We start from the raw sequence: 6,578 nt of genomic DNA, 5'->3' as shown, positions 1-6,578 counted from the left end.
ATTTTGGCACGCTACAGCTGGACACATCTCAGTGGTGTGGCTGGAATCTCCACATATATCACAATTTGTAGTTGCTACCGCATGGACCTTACCAATGTTCATGCCTCTCTTGGTGAGGGCATCAATCTGCGCATTAAGCTTAGTGTATTGGTCGACATTGTACTTCCCAGGGAGTTTTCTGCACATTACCTCTCTCATTTGCCCATTGATGATGGTTTAGTGCCACATTTTCAATGAGTTCTTCGGCTTCTTCCAAGCTCTTATTCATGAGTGCACCTCCTGCAGCGGAATCCAAATATACCTTAGTTTGATAGTTGATTCCGTTGTAGAAAGTGTGGATGATAAGCCATCTCTCTAATCCATGATGTGGGCACTTTCTTAACATTCCTTTGAATCTATCCCAAGCTTCATATAGTGTTTCTCCATCCATTTGTTGAAAACTTGAGATGAGATTCCTCATGTGGGCAGTCTTACTTGGGGGATAGAATTTGTTCATGAATATCTTTCTCTAATTGCTCCCAAGAATTTATGCAGTTTGGAGGTAATGAATGATACCAGTCCTTCGCCCGGTCTCTTAAAGAGAATCTGAAAAGCATTAAGTCGTTGAACGTCAAAACTGACCCCTTGCTGTCTTCTTGTGCTACAAGCATCTGAAAATATCTCAATATGCAAGTGTGGGTCTTCATGTGGACCACCCCCAAACTGGTTCTGTTGAATCATGGCTATAAATCCAGGATTGAACTCGAAATTTGCAGCTTCTATGTTGGGGATGGCAATGCATGACGTTGAACCTCTCATTTGAGGTGCAGCATAATCTTTCAGTGATTTCTGGGCCATTGTTGATGATTGTTCTTGACTTATCAACCTTTGTTCACGAAGTCTCCTTCGAAGGTTCTTTCTATTTCCGGATCAAAAGGAAACTCCGAAGGTTCGGCCCTGCGCATGCACCAAAGTAAAAGAAATGATTAGATTGCCAGAAAAAATTAAGAATGTATGTGCAAAAGAATTGTACCAATGAATAAAATGAAAAGAAATAAAAAATTGCGCACGATCCCCGGCAACGGCGCCAAAAACTTGATAGCGTTCCGCAAGTATACGGAATGTCGTCAAGTAATAAAAAGATCGAATCCACAGGGACCGTGGAATTACTTACTAGATTTAGCACAAAAAGGTGGAGAGAAAACTGAGCATGAGTTGTGTGGGGGAGATGGGAGTGTTCTAAAGTACTTTATCCTAGAGTTCGAAGAAAGGAATCGACTGTGACACTGGGTTGTGAAACGATCCTAGGACTTCGGACTCCTCAGAGTATGGATTGATTGACTTGGATCCTCTACCTTTCCTCAATAATTGTTCAATTGTAGGGATGTTAACCAATTTATCCAATTCGACCTCGTCAGGTATCCTCGGAATAAAGCATTGGTGTTCTTACGTCACTCGTTGTCGGTTTGAGATGGTTCTAGAAGCCCGGTTCAAGGCATTCCCGTGTCACTCAGGCGCCCCGGAGTACTAAAAGAACCCTATCCCCTGTCACAGGATATCTTATAAGATACATAGTTTTTCATTTACACATAGTGTTAGGAATTTAGGTTTCATTTCCTGGTCATTAGTGTGGTGATGGATTCTAATTGATTGACTTTACTTGATGACTTTATACACCTAGTGAGGATGATTTAGCCATTTTTCTCCTTGTTGTGTGATATGCACTCATGTTGTGGAACTCTAGAACTTGCTATGCTTCTTTTCAAGGCCATAATATCATAGGCTACATGATGATGAAGGCTATCTTGTCTACACTTTTGAAACTCTACATTTTTGGTAACTCTAGAACTTCTTTTTGTGTAAATGCTCTCTTCTTTTACCTCATTGCTAGTTGCATTTCTTTTTCCCTACTATATGTGACCCTCTTGGTATACCTTGACTGAAATGATTTACTGTTATCTTGTTAATTTATTGCCCGAGACGGTCAAATTTTAAGTGTGGGGGAGAAGATGGAGTTCAAAGTTTAAGTGTGGGGGAGGAGAGGTTGAAAAAAAAAATGAGAAGTGGTTTTGAAAAAAAAAATGAGGCTAGATATAATTGATAGCATGAGCGAGCCGTGCTTGATCACCATGGTTGAACCATGCTTTATTTTCTTTGAAGCCTTATTTTTGTTGAGAAAGATTTGATTAGTGTTGTTGAGAGACTTATATGGATAGCACATCATATCATGATTTGTAGATAGGTTTTTATTCTCTTCACATTGAAAAAAAAAGTTCAAAAAAAAAAAAAAAAAAAAAAAAAATTCCAAAAAAAATTCAAAAAAAAAAAAAAAAAAAAAAAAAAAAAAAATTGAAAAAAAATTTTCATTGAAGAGAAATTTTGTTGAAAAAAAATAAGATCATTGATATGATGTGCAATTTTTCTAGAAGTGGAGTGTTTGATGATGATTAGTGAGTTGGATGCGCATCCAAGGGAGAGGATGAGAGTTGTTATCTTTCAGGGAGAAGGAAGTAGATTTCTTGTAAGCACTGTTAATGGGCATGTTTAACATCATAACAGTTCATTGTTTTATGTCTTCTTTCTTCCACATTCATACCACCTCTTTATATATCTTGTTTCTTTGTGCTTCATTGTGATATACATGAGTTGTTCTTCATGGATATGATAAGACTTTGGAATCATGGAGACTTGTGTTTATAGTGGTGGAGATTAGGAGACATGCAAGCATATGGTAGTGAAACATCATGAGTTGCATTGAGTGGAAACTCCATTTACTTACATGCTATTGAGAGTGAGAGCACCACCATCATATACCTTGTGAGGATTACATCAAGTTTAGTTTAATCATGTGCTTGAAATCACCATGCTTGTTGACTTGTGTATGAATTGGGTCTCTTTATGCCTTGATCTATGAAAACTTGATAAGCCTAAGTAGCTACCTTTTACTTTCTTTGAAGTATTGATATGAGTTACTTAGGGAGATGTTTGTTTTCTTTCCTTGCCCGAGACGTGCAAGAATAAGTGTGGGGGAATTGATAACACTCATTTTTATAGTTTATTTTGGCTCTAAAACTTGATATTTTGACCCTCTCGTTGTGTAACTATTGAATATTAACACATATTGCGAGTAGGAGCTTATTTTGGACCCTATTGCTTATTCCTACAAATTTTGGGTTGAATCTAACATTTTTTGATGTATTTTTGTAGGATACTTAAGGAGCCATGAAGTTGAACCAAGTTGGAGGTCATTTGGAAGTGTCTAGAGGTCATTTGGAGTGTTTCAGAGGCTCCCAGGGCCGTGTTTCACCTCTCCAGGCCGTGTCTCACAAGGCATGGCCGTGCCCCACCTTGCCCAGGCCGTGTCTCATGAGGCACGGCCGTGCCTCATCTTCCCGTGGGTCAAGACACGGCCATGTCTCGACTGGACTACACTGCAGACCAAAACTAAAATGGCTATAACTTTCAACTCAGATGGAACCACGGGACGTGCCATATATCAAAATGACGAGAACTTCAAGATCTACAACTTTGCTTCAGGGTGCTCCCATGGATTCCTTCTCTAAGACATGCTAAAAGGCCCCGCAATGCCACTTCTATAGAATACTTCCTAATCCGGGCCGTGTCTATCTTACCGAAGGTCACCCTCTCTAGGCCGTGTCTAATAGGCACGGCCGTGCCTATTTTACAGAAAAGAACTTCTCCAGGCCGTGCCTAAGAGGCACGGCCGTGCCTCCTCTTGACATGGCCGTGCCTCACTTTTCCAGGGTCCAAACACGGCCGTGCCTCAGTTGGACTGCTCTGCAGACTAAAACTAAAATGGTCATAACTTTTTGCTCCGATCGAACCATGGGCTGTACCACCTACCAAAATGAAGATAACTTCAAGATCTACAACTTTGATTCAGGGGGTTCAGACAGATTCGGCCTCTATGCCATGATAAAAGGGACGGAAGTGCATCACTTGCAGAAAACCTCCTATTTTGGGGCCGTGCCTAAGAGGCACGCCCGTGCCTCTTCCACAGGGGCGTGTTCACTCTGGGGCGTGCCTATGAGGCACGCCCGTGCCTCTCAAACAGGGGGGTGCTTACCCCAGGCCGTGCCTAAGAGACACGGCCGTGCCTATTTCCAGAAGCGTGTCTTGCCCAGGCCGTGCCTAAGAGACACGGCCGTGCCTATTTCCAGAAGCTGTCTTGCCCAGGGTGCCTATAGACACGGCCGTGCCTCTCAAACAGGGGGGTGCCTACCCCAGGCCGTGCCTATGAGGCACGGCCGTGTCGCGGAGCAGGTTTTGGGGTATAAAAGCTGATTTTTTGTGGAGAAAAGCTTCTCTCCTCGGGATTCGCCCTAGCCGCCACCTACCTCCATTTCTTCATCACCATCTCCATTCATTGCCCCGGAAAGAAGGCGAGGAGATTTCCTTTCTTCAATCCGACCACCTTCCATCCATCAAGGAGCAAGAGGACCTTCTTCTCCTTCACGTCATCTCATCCATCCACATCCTCTCCGGATTGCTTCGAAGTTGGAGATTCCTTCCTTCGGCGCATCATTCGTGGAGTCCGCTTCGCTTCGCATCCACCTTCGGCGAGAACCTTAGGGAGAATCATTAGCTTTACTTTTCTTCCATTTCTGAGCATAGATTAGACTTTTGGCATACCAAGTGTTTGTTTAAATTCCCCTTACAGTTTTGAATGTTGTTTGTCCTTAGATTTCTCTTGCTTGTTTCTTTGTTCATGCACTTATTTACTTGTTGCACTCTTTACTTTATTAATGCAATTTGTTCTTGATACTTAGTGTTCTTTCCATTGTTTAGAATTAGAACTTAAGACAACAACCCCCCCATCCAATCCAAAAAGAGAAAAAAAAAATCCAAATCCCCAATTGTAATAACCACTAGAATTACCACACACCGTCTACAATCGTTGGGAGACGACTCGAGTTGCCCTATACTACTTTAGTTAGGGGATTCGGTATTAATTAAATTGACGTGCTCATTTAGACGACAATCTGAGGGAGTCTGTTCCTTTCCTTTCTTTTTCTTATTTTTCTATATCTTTTTGTTCATTTGCTTGCTTTGCTTTCTATTGCTTTTTTTTTCACTTTGTTTAGTCTATACTTTGCTTGGTTTTGTTTGCATCTCCTTGTATGTTCTTTTATAATGCTTTGAGAATTGTAAAATCTTTTTAAGTTTGACCATTAAGTTTTTAGATCGTTTAACATGATTGATTTTTTACTTGCATGCTGTCATTAGTGTTGGGATACAATCAAAGTCCCACATTGAAAATACATGAAAAAGATCATGTAAGATAGAAGATATCTCCATTGGTATGAGACCTTTTGGGTTGAGCCTAAGAACAAAACCATGAGGGCTTAGGCCTAAAATGAACAATATCATATCATTGTAGAGATATTTTTATTCCATCGTTACTAACAATTGGTATCAGAGTCATGGTCTATGTAGAGCCATGTGGGATCCTCAGAAAAACAATTAGTGTGGTGGTGGATTTTACCTTGATTGATTAAGTTTAATAGTCATATTTACCTAGTGAGGATCTTAGTTATGCTTATTCTTTATCCTCTTGTGTGTGAATTGCACTCAAGACAATTGATACTCTAGAACTTGCTTTGCTTCTTTTTGACACTACATTATCATATGCATGCATGAATGTGATGAAGACCCTCTCATTTGTTCACTTTATGATTTCCCTTCTTGTTCAGTACTAGGTGAATAATTCCCTTAGCACCTTCTTTGTTCATTATTTTTTTATTGTTATACCTTTATTTATTTATCCCTTTCCCTATCTTTGAGAGTTTTGATTGATGGCATGATGAGTTATATTGTCTGAGATGGATATATTTTAAGTGTGTGTGTGGGGTGGGGCGCGGGGGGGGGGGGGGGGGGGGGGGGGGGAGATTGGAGCTAGGTGTGAAAGAAATAATGGAATAGAAGTTGTCCATAGATTGAAACACGGGTAGGTCATGTTAAGTAACACGGGTAGGCCGTGTTAAGTAACACGGGCAGGCCGTGTTAAGTAACACGGGCAGGCCGTGTTATGTAACACGGGCAGGCGATGTTACATAACATGGGCAAGGGATGTTCTATAACACGGGCAAGCAATGTTATATAACACGGGCAGGCCGTGTTACGTAACACGGGTAGGCTATGTTAAGTAACACGGGCAGGTCATGTTAAGTAACACGGTCATGCTCAATTCTATAAGCCTCATGAAAAAAAAAATTTGAACCATGGCCTTGCCATTTTGAGTACCATGGTCGTGGTAGATTCTACTAATAAAAAAAGAGAAAAATAAAATAAAAGAAGAAGAAAAGAAATCTTTCTTATTTGGGTGAAAGGGAGTTGGGCGGTAGAATATTTGGGTAAGACTTTTGTGCATGTTATGTGATTGTATTCATGTTCATTATTCCATTACTCTCATGTTCTCTTTGGCTTCACTTTTTTTTTTACCTATGCTTCTTGTTCTTTCGAATTCTTTTTGGCCGCACTACAACTCTATTAGGCCCTTCAGATTTATGCAAGTATATGTTTACAATTATGGAGAAGTAGAAAATAAGCAAGCATTTGGTAGTGCAATTGTTATGAGT

The 6,578-nt window shown here is 40.7% G+C and overlaps 1 pseudogene; it reads left to right on the top strand.

Annotated features, from left to right (window-relative positions):
• Positions 1-356: 356 nt before the first annotated feature.
• On the top strand, positions 357-454 carry LOC141816016 (small nucleolar RNA R71; annotated as a pseudogene).
• Positions 455-6,578: the final 6,124 nt, after the last annotated feature.

The sequence above is a fragment of the Curcuma longa genome, unplaced genomic scaffold (genome assembly GCF_044706935.1).
Source record: "Curcuma longa cultivar G26 ecotype Majalengka, Jawa Barat unplaced genomic scaffold, ITB_CL_G26_1.1 contig_13935, whole genome shotgun sequence".
In the NCBI taxonomy this organism is placed as follows: domain Eukaryota; kingdom Viridiplantae; phylum Streptophyta; class Magnoliopsida; order Zingiberales; family Zingiberaceae; genus Curcuma; species Curcuma longa.
Note: the sequence above shows the minus strand (reverse complement) of the source record. Positions and strands in the feature narration are given on the sequence as shown.